Genomic DNA, 17,162 nt, shown 5'->3' with positions numbered 1-17,162 from the left:
GGAAAATTCTGCATCAAGACTTGCACCAGTAAAATTCTTGCTTCAACAAAATTGAACCAATTTAGTTTACGCACTTTGCTTTCTCTATCTCACTTTTCTTGCATTCAATGAGGCAATTTTAATTAAATCTTTGGATCAATACACCAACCAATTATGCACCGGAATTTTACTCAATTAAGCATTGCATCGTGAACACCAATTATGAACCAAATGATGCAGACAATTCAAGTCATCATACTACATCACAACATCGTGATCAATTCATAAACAGTTTCAATGCACAAAATTATACCACCAAATTACACTAATCAAAAGATTAAAATTGTGCAGCTGCGAACTATTCAACAATATACACCAATTATGTGCAGGATTTTGTACCAAAATAGCCAAACCATAAAACTTCTGCACCCAAATCTACATCAAAACAATTACTACACTGTTAAATCAATTGCCAATAACTTGTTTATGTTGAATTAGTTGTTGGTCCAATTGAATCACCACAGGAAATCCTTCAATTCAGTATAGAACACCAAGTGTTTGATGGAATGCCTATTCCAACTACTCAACACAAACTACACTGAATCAAAATTACACCGTCTCAGATCAACCACTCCACTACTCAACTTCTCTTATTTCGAAGATTAACAGAACAGAACAATTGTAATTAAAATTGCACGTAAATGTAATTGAACGCACCTCTTCAATTCACAGAAACTGAATGCCACTGGACTTCGCTACACCTTCAGCTCACACAATTCTAATTCATGCTTATTGAACAAACACCTTGGCTGCAATGAATCAATTCATACGAAACACTACAATTCCTTTTTGGTTCGTGCTCGCTGAATCTCAAATTCTCCAGCAAATCGCTTCAAATCGATCGTCTTCTCCGTTAACCGGTTTCGCCGGAAAATTGAAACTCCTCTGTTACTGATTCTTCCAGCAACGCACCAAATCTAAAGCAAATTCTGATTTCGGCGGTTCAAATCTCCTTACCGCAATATCTCATTCAGTGTTCTCCAATCACTTGATTTAAAAATCGTTCCAGAGAATGAAGAATGTAGATGAAAACGCACCGGAAACTCACAGTTTCAACGATTTAGGTCGCTGGAAAACACAACTCCTCGCTGATTTAGGTCACTGGAAACCGCAAAAAACCTCTGTCCACTGATTATGTTCGCCGGAAGCCGCAAAACCTCCTTACACCAATTTCGTTTGCCAAAAACCGCAAAACACCTCCTGATATGAACGATCGTGTGTAGAAGCGTGTAGGTACTCTTGTAAGAGATTTCGAAGAACGATTAGACTTTGGACAAAGGGAACCTTTAGGTGGCTTCCGATTATACCAAGAACAAGAACAAGGACAAAGTGCATATATTATTGATATCTCAAATGATAGTTCAATACTCTATTTATAGAGTACTAAAGATAAATGCTAGAAAGATAAATGATAAAATCCTAACTAATTAAATCCCAACTAAAGATAAATGATAAATAATAGAAACTACTAATTAAATCCTAAAACTTTATAATATAACAATGCCCTCCCCATAACAACATTCTTGCCCTCAAGAATGGAACAATGGGTACTTCTTCAAATCAAAGTAGAACTCCCAAGTTGCATCCTCAGGAAGTTGGTGCTTCCATTTCACTAAAACCTTTGTGACTGCCCTTCCTCTTCGCTTAACTGTCATGCGGTCAATGACAGCTTCAGGCTCTTTCAGTTGTAGTGGGTCTTCAGATTGATAAGGTAGCGTAGTGGAAACCACCATGTCTCCCACATGTTTCCTTAGTTGTGATACATGGAAGACATTGTGAATCTTAGAATGCACTGGAAGTTCTAGCTTATAAGCTACCTCCCCCACCTTATCCAAAACTTTGTAGGGCCCAAAATACTTTGGGCTCAACTTAGCATTTGGTTTGAAGTTTACGGATACCTGCCTGTAAGCTTGCAACTTAACGTAAACTAAGTCACCAATCTCAAAACCCCTCTCGGATCTGTGTCTATCTGCTAGTTGCTTCATTCTCTCTTGTGCTCGTTTTAAATGAAATTTTATCACTTTCAACATTTATTCTCTCTTGAGAAGGCTTTTATCTACCAATTCAATGCTGGATTCCCCGATAAGTATGGTAAATGGATAGGAGGTGGTTGACCATACACAATTTCATAAGGGGTGGCTTTGATGGTTGTATGGAATGTGGTATTATACCACCATTCTGCAAGAGGAAGCCATTGCACCCATTTGTGTGGTGAGTCAACACACATACATCTCAAATAAGTTTCTAAGCATCTATTCACCACCTCTGTCTGGCCATCTGTTTGGGGATGATAACTTGTGGACAGTTGAACTTGCACTCCTTGTACTGCCATAAACTCTTTCCAAAATTGGCTCACAAAAATCGGATCTCTATCACTGGTAATGGTTTCTGGACATCCATGTAACTTGAACACATTGTCCAAAAATGCTTGAGCAACACTTCTTGCCGTATATGGGTGAGTTAGGGCCATAAAATGGGCAGCTTTGCTCAACCTGTCTACTACCACAAAAATGACTTGTTTACCTTCTGAATGTGGTAACCCTTCAATGAAATCCATGGTGATGTGCAGCCAAATGGTCTGTGGAATGGGTAGAGGTTGTAGAAGGCCTGGAGTAGCAGCGCTGTCATATTTATTTTGCTGACACACAGAACACCGTTGGATAAAATGTTTGATATCTTTATTTAATCCTTTCCAATAAACCACTGCCTTGACCCTTTTCACTGTTGCATTCATACCCGAATGACCGCCCTCTGCTGAGGCATGTAGCCACTGCAAAATCTTCTTTCTCAATAACCCATCTATCCCTACAACCAGCCTGCCTTTTCTTCTAAGTTCATTGTTTTCCCATGTATAATGTTTATGGGAACTTGTATTCGCCTTTAACTCTGTTATGAGTTTCTGTAAGTGAATATCTGTAATCCATGATTGTTGTATATCCTGTAGTAACTCAGACTGTAGTTGTAAGGTAATTAAACCTTTGCATTCCACTATGTCCCTTCTAGATAATGCATCAGCGACAACATTTTCTTTTCCTTGGCGATATTCTATGGTGAAATCAAATTCCATCAGCTGGACTAGCCATTTTTGTTGAAACTCAGTGGACCATCTTTGATTTAAGATGTATTTAAGGCTGTAATGATCCGTCTTGATAGTAAAATGACGATTCAACAGGTAATGTCACCATTTTTGCACAACAAAGACTACTCCCACCAATTCCTTTTCGTATGTTGAATAAGCTTCTTGTTGAAGATTAAAAATTCTACTAATAAAAGCTATGGGATGGTGGTCTTGCATCAAAACTGCTCCCACGCCTTGCCCAGAAGCATCTACCTCCACAACAAAGACTTTTGTGAAATCAGGTAGTGCTAAAACGAGAGTACTGCTCATCATCTTCTTAAGGTCGTGAAAAGCTTGTTCAGCCCTCTCACACCAAAGGAAATTGTCCTTCTTAAGCATATCAGTTAAGGGTTTAGCAATGATGCCATAGCCGCGGACAAATCTTCTATAATACCCAGCTAAGCCCAAAAACCCTCGTAATTGTTTTAGGGTTCGTGGTAGAGGCCAGCTTACCATAGCAGCAACTTTGTTGGAGTCCGCGGAAACGCCATGTGCATTAATAATATGGCCTAAGTACTCCACTTCGGAAACAGCAAAATAGCATTTAGATCTCTTGGCAAAAAGAGAATGGATACGGAGAGTCTGCAATACTTCTTTGAGATGTTGTATGTGCTCCGTTATGTTTTTGTTGTAGACTAGAATATCATCAAAAAACACCAACAAAAATTTCCTTAAAAACCTCTGAAAAATGGAGTTCATTAATCCTTGGAATGTAGCCGGAGCGTTGGTGAGTCCAAATGGCATCACCAGGTACTCATAATGTCCCGAGTGTGTTCGAAAAGCTGTCTTCCACACATCGTCGGGATTCATTCGAACTTGATTATAGCTGCACGTAAATCAATTTTCGAAAAAACAGTAGATCCTGCTAATTCATCCAGTAGATCATCAACTAAAGGAATAGGAAATTTGTTCTTGACTGTGCCCTTATTCAGATCCCTATAATCAACACAAAGTCTCCATGAACCATCTTTTTTGCTTACAAGAAGCACGGGGCTGGCGTAAGGGCTGCAACTTTCCTGTATAATTCCGGATTGCAAATATTCATGTATAAGTTGGTCAATAATGTCCTTTTGGGTTGTGGCATACCTGTAAGGCTGTTTGTTGACTGGATTAACTCCCTGAATCAATGGAATATGATGATCATGGCCTGGTCGAAAGAGTGGTAATTGTTGTGGTTCTTGAAAGATATCTGCAAATTCTTGTAAGAGATTCGCGATCTCAGTTGGAATCTCCTGTTCTGCAGCATGTGTAGTCAAGGACTGCAACAACATGTCCTCCTCTGCACCCACGTGTATCATAGACAAATGTACACCGTCAATAAAAGCTTTGCTCAACTGTTGCTTGTGTGCAGGTTTAAGCTTGGGGGCCATAGAGCCACGTAGAACATGTCGCCTTCCTTGTACCTTGAATTCCATAGTGAGTTTGTCGAAATTCCATAAAATATCGGCCAATGTTATGAGCCACTCAATTCCCAGCACTAAATCGCAACACCCCAAAGAAAGGAGTAGCATATCAGCAGTAAAAGTTGTGTGTTGAATTGTCCAACTAAATTTTTTGACCACGGAAGATATCTTGATCTTTGACCCATCTGCTACCACGACATTCAAAGGGGCAATTGTCTCAATTACACACCCATATTTTTGAGCCATTTGGGTATCTAAGAAATTATGAGTGCTGCCACTATCAATGAGAATATGTAAAGGTTGTTTTTGATGATATCCAGTGATTCTCATAGTCTTGAACCCAGCCACTCCTGTTAATGCGTTGACTGAGATTTGTGGTTCCTTCCATTGCAATAAGTCAGTATCGTCACTGGGAGGACTATCCTGTGTGTCATCTTCTTCCTCCATCTCCATGACGTGAAGCTGTAATTTCTTGTGTACTCTACTGTGCTCCATTGAGTAGGGTTCATCACAAAAATAACAAAGGCCTTGGGCTCTGCATTCTGCTATGAATTCCGGCGTTAGGTGGTGTGTGGGTTTAGGTTTGGGAACCGCAGTGATTGGAGATGACGATGATAGAGGCACTGGAGCTGGACCTAAGACTCCCCTGTGGAATTTGGTCGTCGACTTGCTAGAATTGGCTGCTTCATACGTCCTGGCCAAAGTAAATGCATGTTGTAGGTTGGAACATGCGTACCATCATTTGGATGTCTTGCTTTAAGCCACCAAGGAAGCAACTGAGAACATGATCATTAGCTAACTTTAATCTTGTAATGATGGAATCAAACTCTTCATGATAGGCATCAACGGACGTCTTTTGTCGCAGACGCATTAACGCAACCATGGGATCATCGCCAATTGCACCAAACCGATCTTTTAGACTTTTGGTGAATCCAGGCCATGAAGGTGCATCCATATCTAAATCAGAGTTCTTAAGTGCGGTATGCCATTGCAAGGCCTTGCCTTCTAGATGCACAAGTGCCAGCTGTACCTTGAATTCCTCTGGAGTCTTGTCAATGAGAAAATAATTTTCGCATTGATAAATCCACTGATTAACATTTTTGCCATTGAATCGGGGAAAGTCGATCCGTGCCAACCGCGTGCCACAAACATAAGAAGACCCCGTTCGAGGTCCGCGCGACATTGTCTCAGGTGAGGGCCGAGGGGAGCGTTCACCTTGAGATTGAGTAAGTAAATCCTGGATGGTGTCTTTCATAGAAAGAGTCAAAGTTTCCTTCAACGTAGTCGCGAGTTCCATAAACCGATTATCCATCCTTTGGGAGATTCGATCTTCCATCTCCTTAGTAGCTTGAGCGGAGCGTGTTGATTCTGCCATTGAAGTACTGGAAGGTCCTAGCTGATACCAATTGATATGAACGATCGTGTGTAGAAGCGTCTAAGTCCTCTCGTAAGAGATTTCAAAGAACGATTAGGCTTTGGACAAAGGGAACCTTTAGGTGACTTCCGATTATACCAAGAACAAGAACAATGATAGAGAATTGAGAAACGGAAACAAAGTGCATATATTATTGATATCTCAAATGATAGTTCAATACTCTATTTATAGAGTACTAAAGATTACAAATGATAAAGATAAATGCTAGAAAGATAAATGATAAAATCCTAACTAATTAAATCCCAACTAAAGATAAATGATAAATGATAAAAGTACTAATTAAATCCTAACTAATTAAATCGAAACTAAAGATTTAAATCCTAACTAATTAAATCCCAACTAAAGATAAATGATAAATAATAAAAACTACTAATTAAATCCTAAAACTTTAGAATATAACACCTCTGTTCGTGATTCCTCCAACACCACACCGCTTCAATTAGATTTCACACCGAACAAATTCTTCGTCAAACTTATGTTTCTCACCTTCGCACCAAACTCAGCTCACACGTTTTCAAAATCACATCAAGAATGAAGAATAAGATGAACGGATTGAAAACGCATATGAACGTGAACGTGAACGTGCAACAAATTTTCGTGAAATTTTGACAATACAAATGGATTCAGAACTGCTATTCGCACCACAGATCCAATGAGATCTCACAAACAAATCCAAATTACTCTTCACACCTGGAAATTTCTTTTAGAACCACGAACAATTTTCAGAAAATTTTTCGAGAATTTTCGAAAATGAATTTTGAGAGAATAATAATGGAAACCTAACTCAAAGAAAATTGCTAATGATCTAGTAGCAATTTATGAACTCAAATATGAAAATCAAAAGCACTCAAGAGCTCTAATTTATGAAGAAATTTGAAAAAAAACTTCAAAAAAGTTCAACTAATGGAGTTTATGACAAATTTTGACTAAACATGACTCTAGACAAAACATATATGATTATAAAATCAAAATGACTCAATTATATGAAAATTTCACCGAACAAATTTGAAGAAAACTTAAAAAATTCAAAAGCCCACATGAACATGAACACAATAACACCTAAAAGTACATACATGAAGGTTCAAGTAAGAACAATTAATTTGAACCAAACAAAAAGACAAAAAAACACAAAATCAATCGATAAACATTCAAGACAATCAAGAACATTATGAACAACACGAAATTTAGAAAAAAATAGAAGAAGATCTTACAACCATAGCTCTGAATACCAAATGATGGAAAAACGTTCTTCTTCTATTAGTGATCTTTGTAATTTCTTCTTTGGATGAATGATGAAGAAGATATGATGAGCGGAAGCATTAAAGAAACTCAAGAGGAGTTTCCATGGATTGAAGTGGAGTTAGGAATTTGTGAGAGTGAGAGGTAAGGCCAACTCACTAGGAAAAAGTCTAGGCTAAGTCTTGAAGGAGACTAACCTAGGGAGAACTTAAGAACAAGTAGAATGGCCAAAACTAGGCAGCATTTCATTACTAATTCCAAGTTAAAGAATTACATGTATAAGAGACTCCTATTTATAGGATAAAGTCTCTCAAAAACTCTCGAATGAGAGTGTGACAAGTGTCACCACCTTATTGGTTCCAATCCTCTCCATTAAGTAGAAGACATGTGGAGACTCATGCCTTCCTTGCCTACATTTCTATTTGCACCCCTCTTTTACTATTTTACACATTACTTTGTTTTCTATTTACATCTTTCTCTACTTTGGCCCAAAATACAAGGCCCAAAACTTCCTAACTACTCTATACAATTTTTACAAGGCTAAGAAGAAGAAAAAGACTTTACAAACTCTTCATTAAAACTCGATCTTCGTCTATCTTCTTGGCCGAAAGTTTTAAGGCTGGACGGTTTCCATCATGCATGGCACGTGATTTGGGCAGGGGGCGCCCAGGGCGGATGACCCCAGAGATTGGGTGCATGAGGTGGCACCTAAGTGGTCATCCCACGCCAGACGCGCTTTGGCAGGGTGGTCTTACGCACTAAGCTGGCCCTGAGACTGGGTGTTAGTGTTGCTAAGGCGCGCCTACAGTATGCTTAAGTCACAATTAGCAAGAGGGGCAGAGACACTGAAAGGTATATGAGGAGTAACAACAAACATAACAAGGTACGCTTTGGTTAGTACGCATTACGCATTTCTAAGGGAAGTAACACAAAGAGAGAGAGAGAGAACACACACAATGCTCTCAGAGTTAAGAGTTTGACTTGAGCGACGGAGTGCAAACGGCCGTGAGGGCGCCCTTTGTCTCTTTGTTTCAGGTGATTCCATCGGAGGAAAGGGACGTAGGAATGGAGGGTTCTCAAACGCGGAGTTATTAGAGGCACGTAAAGACGTTTAAGTCAATCGACGGGAACATTTGGCGCCCACCGTGGGGCACAATCTAGAACGCTTGTCCCAACCACAAGAAGTTCATAAAGATTCATCAAGAAGTTCATAAAGATTCATTAAGAAGATTCAACAAGATTCATCAAGAATCGATCAAGAAAGAGAAATACAAGGAAAAGCTCTACTGCACCAGGCGGAAGTGAAGGGTTGGCCTTGCAACAGGTTATGGAGATGATGCAGGGCCTCCAAGAAGCGGTGGCGGCATCCAGGGCTGACCAAGAACGCATCCAGATGGATCTGGATGCCTTGCAAGCAAGAAATGAAGAGTTACACCAAACCAATGAAGAGTTGCGGCGTGGTTTGCGAAACCAGGCATGGAATCGTGAAACAGAGGAACAAGAATGTGCTACATCTCCCTAGGAGTTTCGCATGCCTTTTTCGCAGGCGATTATGGATGCAGTGATACCAGCTACGTTCGTAGGGTCGAAAGCCACGTTCATTGGGATGGAGGATCCAGAGGCTCATCTCATCGCTTTCCATACGCAGATGATGCCGGTTGGTGGTTTTGACGCCGTAAGGTGCAAGTTGTTCATGAGCACGTTGGTAGGGACGACGATGGACTGGTTCATCAGCCTTCTAGACGACCATGTGACCTCGTTCGCACAGCTGTCGCAGTTGTTCAGGGAGCAGTATATTGCGAATCGCGCTCCCCCACCCAATTCTTACGATCTCTTGGATGTGAGGCAGTACCAGGGTGAGTCGCTGAAGGAGTTTGTTAACCGTTTTGGGGCGCAGGTGGTGAAGGTCAACACCAAGGACGAGACAATGATGGTTCACGTGTTTAGGAAGGGGATTTGTCCCGGGCCTTTCAGTGAATCACTCATTAGGAGCCGCCTCAAAACTTTCGCTGAGATTCGGCATCGTGCGGTGGCTCACATTGCAGCGGAAGGGGAGGTGAATGAAAAGCGCGCGTGTGTTGTCCCCACGCGCCCACGAGCGCCGGCGCGTGCGCAACCCATGAGGGTGCATGAGGTTGCAACGGGGAAGAGGAGTTAGGGGAGGAAGCCTCAGGCTAAGGGGTCCGTGAGAAAGAATAAGCCTTTAAGGCATAACTTCGTGGTAGAGTTGAAGGATCTGATAGCCGTACCCGACATAGTAGAGAGGTTGAAGATGTCGTCAAAGACTGACAGGATGATGTGATGGCATTCCTATGAGCTATTCTTTGCTTTTTGGAGATAAAACTTGCGGAAGCTTAGTGGAGGAGATTAGCAAGGCCTTCCTAAGAAGTATGGGTGCCTTGGAGGTGCATGAGAGTGTGGAAATTGGGGAGGTTCGACCAACCCCTTTGAAGGTGATGAAGTGAAGATTAAAACCTAGATACTAGGCAAGGAGTAGTGTATGGCACAAAATTGGCAGCATAACAATACTCTATTCAATCTTGAAAATACATGATGTTGGCTCCCCCTTTTATAGGCTAAGGAGGACCAAAAAGGTTAACCTAATGATAAGCAAATGCCTTCTAAATGAAATGTAAATGACATCACAAGGAAACCATGGCAAATGGTCGGCCCTAGTGAAGGAATCCTTCTAGAACGTAGCAAATCTAGGTCAAATCCTCATGGAATCAAGTTTGTGTTATTTACACTACAACTAATACTAAGCTACTCTTGATGGACCTTCATGTAGCATATACAAATAGCTCTCTCTTCCATCCGTAGCTTGGTCCAAGTCTTCATGGATTCGCTTGGCGATGGACCTAGTAATTTGTCCTAGACGCTCTCCCTTTTGCACTAGACGCTCTTCACTTGGCTCTAGACGCTTTTGGCTTGGCTCTTGTCTTTCATGGGGTGTTGAGCTTGGCCCTCTTCCATCATCCCCTCCCCCTTGGAAAGGATTTGTCCTCAAATCCACGTCATCCTTGTCTTCATTGGTACCTACAAATGGAGATAGATCAATTACATTAAAAATATCATGCACTCCATATTCAAGAAGTAGGTCCAATTTGTATGCATTGTTGTTGACTCTCTTGAGGACTTGAAAGGGTCCATCACCTCGGGGACTTAGTTTGGACTTCCTTTGAGTGGGAAATCGGTCTTTTTGAAGGTGAAGCCAAACTAAGTCTCCTTCCTCAAAAATTATTTCTCTCTTCCCTTTATTGTTGTATTTTGCATACTTTTCATTTTGTTGTTGTATTTGGATTTTAACCTTCTCATGCATTTTCTTCACAAAATCGGCTTTGATTACTCCTTCCTTATGCACAAATTCTTGTGGATTAGGAAGAGGTAACAAATCCATAGGTGTGAGAGGATTGAATCCATATACAACTTCAAAAGGAGAAGCATTAGTAGTCTTGTGGACTACTCTATTGTAAGCAAACTCAATGTGGGGAAGGTACTCATCCCAAGACTTGTGGTTTCCTTTCATGATAGCCCTAAGCATAGTTCCAACAGATCTATTGACTACTTCGGTTTGGCCATCCGTTTGAGGATGACAAGAAGTTGAAAATTGTAGTCTTGTTCCAAGTTTTCCCCAAAGAGTTTTCCAAAAGTGGCTTATGAACTTGGGATCTCTATCAGATACTATACTTCTAGGTATACCATGGAGTGTCACCACTTCTCTAAAGAAGAGTCTAGAAATATTTTGAGCATCGTCTACCTTGTGGCAAGGAATATGATCCTGCCTGTTGACCAGGACGCAAGAACCTTGCCTCGTCAAATCTGGATCGACTATGCGCCGTGTTAGCTTCGATCCTTCGCCTTGATTCACCTCAAGAACCTGCAAAAGACGGAACGGCGCCGCTGCGGCTGATCACGCTCCGACGCCCAAGTCAGCGACTGAACCACCAAAATACTTAAGAGAAAACTAAGAACAGGAACCGTGCAAAATTCTCTCTCAGCGTACTCAAGTTCTCGCAAGCGTAAAAGAAGTATTCTAAAACGCGCGTACCTCAGAAGTTCGTTAGAATCTCTTATATACCTGTGCACTTTCTCTCTCCTGACAGTTACACATCTGGACACGTGGCTCGCATCCAGCTGTACACGTGTCACCATCTGGAGCATCCTTGACTTGGGCGCAACTTCTTACTCTTCAGGCTTTTCGGCTAAGTTACTTACACAAGAAACAACTCAGCGCATAACTGCCTTGGAGCGTGATCTCTTCTATGTGGCGAGTACGGGTGCCTTCATACACACCTTCCCTGTGGTCTCGCCGGCCGCCTTCATGATCTACTTCACCTGCTTCATCGTGCATGCTCGGGTAATCTGTTCCTCGACCTCAACCTCTGGCTAGCTAGGGAATGACCATCTGACGACTTCATCCTCTGCTTTGAAAGCCTGGAACAAACCTCCCTGATCCTACGGCGATGTCCTCCTTTCGGCGATCTCTGATCACTTGGTCGTCCGGGTTCGCATCCGGCGACTTCATCACAAACCCGGTGACCGCCGGTTTAGGTATGCTAGAGATCGGAGCACGCCAACTTAAGGACTGGCAACTACACGAGCCCCCCGACTTCCTTCCCTTCTGCCAGCCATGAGCCCTGCTCAACACGCCTACATAATAGCTTGCTGCCACGTCATCACCTCCGACTACCTGGGCAGTACAGAATAAAATGGGACATTTTGCTAAAACAGTCCACTACCACAAAGATAGAGTCATGGCCTCTTACAGTCCTAGGAAGTCCTAAAATGAAGTCCATGCTAATGTCTTTCCAAGGAGCATTTGCAATCGGCAAGGAGGTGTAGAGTCCATGAGGCATTGTTCTAGACTTTGCTTTTAAACATGATATGCATATAGAGCAATGTCTTTGGACATCCTTTCTCATGTGTGGCCAATAAATTTTTTCTTTTAAAAGATCTAAAGTCTTATCAACTCCAAAATGGTCCATGAGACCCCCCTCATGTGATTCCTTTACAAGGAGCTTCCTATGTGTGCCTTGGGGAATACAAAGTTTTCCTTCCTTAAAAAGATATCCCTTAGCCACATAGTAACCTCCTTGTGCTCTATGTGTAGATTGAGCATAGATGGATGAAAATTCTTGATCTTCTTGATAAAGCTCTTTTATGTGATCAAATCCAAGAATTTGGGCACCTAATTTTGGAAAGAGCACATGCCTCCTTGAGAGAGCATCTGCCACTATGTTTGTGCTTCCTTTCTTGTATTTGATTACATAAGGAAATTGCTCAAAGAAACTCCATTGGTAAGTTGAGCTTTTAGCCTTTGAAAGGCTTGTTCATGCTTTTCATTCCAACAAAATGCAACATCTTTTTTTACAAGTTCATTTAAAGGGGAAGCTAAGCTTGAAAAATTAGGTACAAACTTTCTATAAAAGCTAGCTAACCCATGAAAACTTCTTACATCACTTACATTTTGCGGAGTTGGCCACTCTCGGATGGCTTTGATTTTCTCGGGGTCAACATGCACCCCCCCCTGTTAACTATGAACCCTAGGAAAACTATGCTATCTACACAAAAGGTGCATTTATCACTATTTCCAAAAAGACTATTGCTCCTAAGCACTAGAAGATCTTCCCTAAGGTGACTTAGATGGTCTTCTAGGGTTTTGCTATACACTAAGATATCATCAAAGTAAACTACTACGTATTTACCTATACAATCCCTCAAGGTATGATTCATGAGCCTCATGAATGTACTAGGGGCATTAGTGAGGCCAAATGGCATCACCAACCACTCATATAATCCAAACTTGGTCTTAAAATTGGTTTTCCATTCATCACCCTCTTTGATTCGAATTTGGTGATACCCACTTTTAAGGTCAATTTTGGAAAATATAGTTGACCCAAGTAACTCATCAAGCATGTCATCAAGCCTTGGGATTGGATGCTTATACTTGATGGTGATGTTGTTGATTGCTCTACAATCACAACACATACGCCATTTTCCATCTTTTTTTGGCACCAACAAGACATGATGGCAAATTCATGAAGCTCTTCTTAGAATCATGTGAAAGATGGTGCGGAAGCCATGGATGTGTATGTGCAAGATCCTCCTAAGAGCTATGGTGATCTTGAAGGTGCATGATATGTATGGAAGTAGGGAGGTTCGGCCAGCCATATGGTAAGTGAGGAAGATGAAGATTAGAGCCTAGAAACTAGGTAGAAGCAAAGCTTAGCACAATGTTGGCAGCATAACTTTACTATCAATAATCTTGAAAAATACAAGAGATGGCCTTCCCTTTTATAGGCTAATGGGCCGTGAAAGCTAAGCTAATTACACATGAAATGAGAACAAAATGAAATGCAAATTACAAGGGACATGGCACATGGCCGGTCATGTGTGCTAAGGTTCTAGAAAGTGCACAAATCTAGGGTAAATCACATATGAGACAAATTTGTGCTTTCTAACACTACCCTAATTACTAAGCACCCTTAATGGGCCTCCATGTAACATGTATAAGGCCTTCTCTCTTCCATCCGTCGCTGCATCCATTTGGGCGTGAATGTGCTTAGCCATTGACCTTGTAATAGGGCTTAGACGGTCTAGGCCTCCTCCTAGACGCTCCATGTGTAGTCTTTCCTCATCATGTCCTAGTCCCTCCTTGAGTCTAGACGCTCATCACGGTCTAGTCTTGGGTCTTGGCTTCCATGGTGAGGTGTGCTTGGCCCTCCTCCATCATCCCCTCCCCCTTGGAAAGGATTTGTCCTCAAATTCAGCTCGTCATCGTCATTGGTACCTACAAATGGAGAAAGATTAATTACATTAAAAGTGTCATGTACTCCATATTCAAGAGGTAGGTCCAATTTATATGTATTGTTATTGACTTGCTTGAGGACTTGAAAGGGTGCATCACCTCGGGGACTTAGTTTGGACTTCCTTTGAGTTGGAAATCTATCTTTGCGAAGGTGAAGCCAAACTAAGTCTCCTTTCTCAAAAATTATTTCTTTCTTCCCTTTATTGTTGTATTTTGTGTACTTCTCATTTTGTTGTTGTATTTGGAGTTTAATCTTCTCATGCATTTTTTTCACAAAGTCGGCTTTGATTACTTCTTCCTTATGCACAAATTCTTGTGGATTAGGAAGAGGCAACAAATCCATGGGTGTGAGAGGATTAAAACCATATACTACTTCAAAAGGGGAAGCATTAGTAGTCTTGTGAACTACTCGATTGTAAGCAAACTCAATGTGGGGAAGATACTCATCCCAAGATTTATGGTTGCCCTTCATGATAGCCCTAAGCATAGTCCCAAGAGATCTATTGACTACTTCGGTTTGGCCATCTGTTTGAGGATGACAAGAAGTTGAAAATTGTAGTCTTGTTCCAAGTTTGCCCCAAAGAGTTTTCCAAAAGTGGCTTATAAACTTGGGATCTCTATCAGATACTATACTTCTAGGGAGACCATGAAGTCTCACCACTTCTCTAAAGAAGAGTCTAGAAATATTTTGAGCATCATCTACCTTGTGGCTTGGAATAAAATGGGACATTTTGCTAAAACGGTCCACTACCACAAAGATAAAGTCATGGCCTCTTGCAGTCCTAGGAAGTCCTAAAATGAAATCCATGCTAATGTCTTCCCAAGGAGCATTTGCAATCGGCAAAGGGGTGTAGAGTCCATGAGGCATTGTTCTAGACTTGGCTTTTAAACATGATATGCATCTAGAACAATGTCTTTGGACATCTTTCCTCATGTGTGGCCAACAAAATTATGCTTTTAAAAGGTCTAGGGTCTTGTCAACCCCAAAATGGCCCATGAGTCCCCCCTCGTGTGATTCCTTGACAAGGAGTTTCGTATGTGTGCGTTGGGGAATGCAAAGTTTTCCCTCTTTAAAAAGATATCCCTCAAACACATAGTAACCTCCTTGCGCTCTATGTTGACATTGGGCATAGATGGATGAGAGTTCTTGATCTTCTTGATAAAGCTCTCTTATGTGATCAAATCCAAGAATTTGGGCACCCAATTTTGAAAAGAGTGTATGCCGCCTTGAAAGAGCATCGGCCACTATATTGGTGCTTCCTTTCTTGTATTTGATTACATAAGGAAATTGTTCAAGAAATTCCATCCATTTAGCATGTCTCTTGTTGAGCTTGTGTTGGCCCTTTAAATATTTTAAAGACTCTTGATCACTATGGATGACAAATTCTTTGGACACAAGATAGTGTTCCCAAGTCTTTAGGGCTCGCACAAGTGCATAGAGCTCTTTTGTCATAGGTGGGATAGTTGAGGGTGGCACCATGGAGTTTTTCACTAAAATATGCAATGGGGTGTCCACCTTGCAACAATACCTCACCTATGCCTACCCCCGATGCATCACATTCTATCTCAAAAGTTTTGGAAAAATTTGGGAGAGATAGAATTGGTGCATTGGTGAGTTGAGCTTTTAGCCTTTGGAAGGCTTGCTCATGCTTTTCATTCCAACAAAATGCAACATCTTTTTTAACAAGTTCATTCAAAGGAGAAGCTAGACTAGAAAAATTAGGCACAAACCTTCTATAGAAGCTAGCTAACCCATGAAAACTCCTTACATCACTTACATTTTGTGAGTAGGCCACTCTCGGATGGCTTTGATTTTCTCGGGATCTACATGCACCCCCTTTTTGTTGACTATGAAACCTAAGAAAACTACACTATCTACACAAAAGGTACACTTATCCCTATTGGCAAAAAGACTATTGCTCCTAAGCACTAGAAGAACTTCCCTAAGGTGACTTAGATGGTCTTCTAGGGTCTTACTATACACTAGGATATCATCAAAATAAACTATTACATATTTACCTATGCAATCTCTCAAGGTGTGATTCATAAGCCTCATGAATGTACTTGGGGCATTAGTGAGCCCAAAGGGCATCACCAACCACTCATATAATCCAAATTTGGTCTTAAAAGCGGTTTTCCACTCATCACCCTCTTTGATTCGAATTTGGTGATATCCACTTTTAAGGTCAATTTTGGAGAATATGGTTTACCCATGTAATTCATCAAGCATATCATCAAGCCTTGGGATTGGATGCCTATACTTGATGGTGATGTTGTTGATTGCTCGACAATCACAACACATGCGCCATTTTCCATCCTTTTTGGGCACCAACAAGATAGGTACAGCACAAGGGCTTAGGCTCTTTTGAACCCAACCCTTCTACAACAAGTCTTGAACTTGTGATTCTATCTCCTTGGTTTCCTCGGGGTTTGTTCTATAAGCGGGCCTATTTGGTAGGCTTGCCCCCGGAATGAAGTCAATTTGATGTTCTATACCTCTAATGGGAGGGAGTCCAATGGGCCCCTCATTAGAGAATATATCTTCAAATTCACTTAAAAGTTTTTCTATTGGAGGAGGTAGATTCATGAGTTCACTACTTGTAGCAGTGCATGTAAGTGCTCCTTTACAAAAGATAAGGCTTGGTTGTTCAACAAGAAGCAAATTTTCTAAAACGTTTTCAGAAGGCTTTTCTTGTTGAGCAACCTTGTGGGAAGGAACACTCTTCTCCCACGCCTTCCTATCCCTAAGGATTTTCTCTTTTTCTAGCGCTCTTTTTTTTTGTTTTCCTCATCCCTCTTATGCTTCATTTGTATTTGGTCTTTCACCACTTGAGAATGTGGTAAAGGACTAAGTACAAATTTCTTATGTTTGTGGGTGAAGGAAATCTTGTTAGTGAGACCATCATGCAAGGTTTTCTTGTCAAATTGCCATGGTGTCCCTAATAAGATGTGGCAAGCTTCCATAGGTACTACATCACATAAAACTTTGTCTTTGTAGTTCCCTATGGAAAACTTGATTTCCACTTGCTTATCTACACTTAGTTCCCCATTTTCACCAAGCCATTGAAGTTTGTAAGGTTTTGGGTGAGGAACTATTTGTAGATTAAGCTTTTCCACCAT

General features: G+C 41.1%; 1 long non-coding RNA gene and 2 pseudogenes across 1 annotated transcript; all 3 read right to left on the bottom strand.

Annotated features, from left to right (window-relative positions):
• Window positions 1-238: 238 nt before the first annotated feature.
• Window positions 239-6,525, bottom strand: LOC137837368 (uncharacterized). The gene is made up of 2 exons (XR_011085440.2): window positions 6,398-6,525; window positions 239-1,236 (listed from the first exon to the last, which is right to left on the bottom strand). It is a non-coding gene; the product is annotated as an uncharacterized LOC137837368 (long non-coding RNA).
• Window positions 3,964-6,032, bottom strand: LOC150027974 (uncharacterized; annotated as a pseudogene).
• A 3,467-nt stretch (window positions 6,526-9,992) lies between the features above and the next one.
• On the bottom strand, window positions 9,993-17,162 carry LOC150027973 (uncharacterized; annotated as a pseudogene).

This window comes from Phaseolus vulgaris, chromosome 4 (genome assembly GCF_051622355.1).
Source record: "Phaseolus vulgaris cultivar YP4 chromosome 4, ASM5162235v1, whole genome shotgun sequence".
Lineage (NCBI taxonomy): Eukaryota > Viridiplantae > Streptophyta > Magnoliopsida > Fabales > Fabaceae > Phaseolus > Phaseolus vulgaris.
Note: the sequence above shows the minus strand (reverse complement) of the source record. Positions and strands in the feature narration are given on the sequence as shown.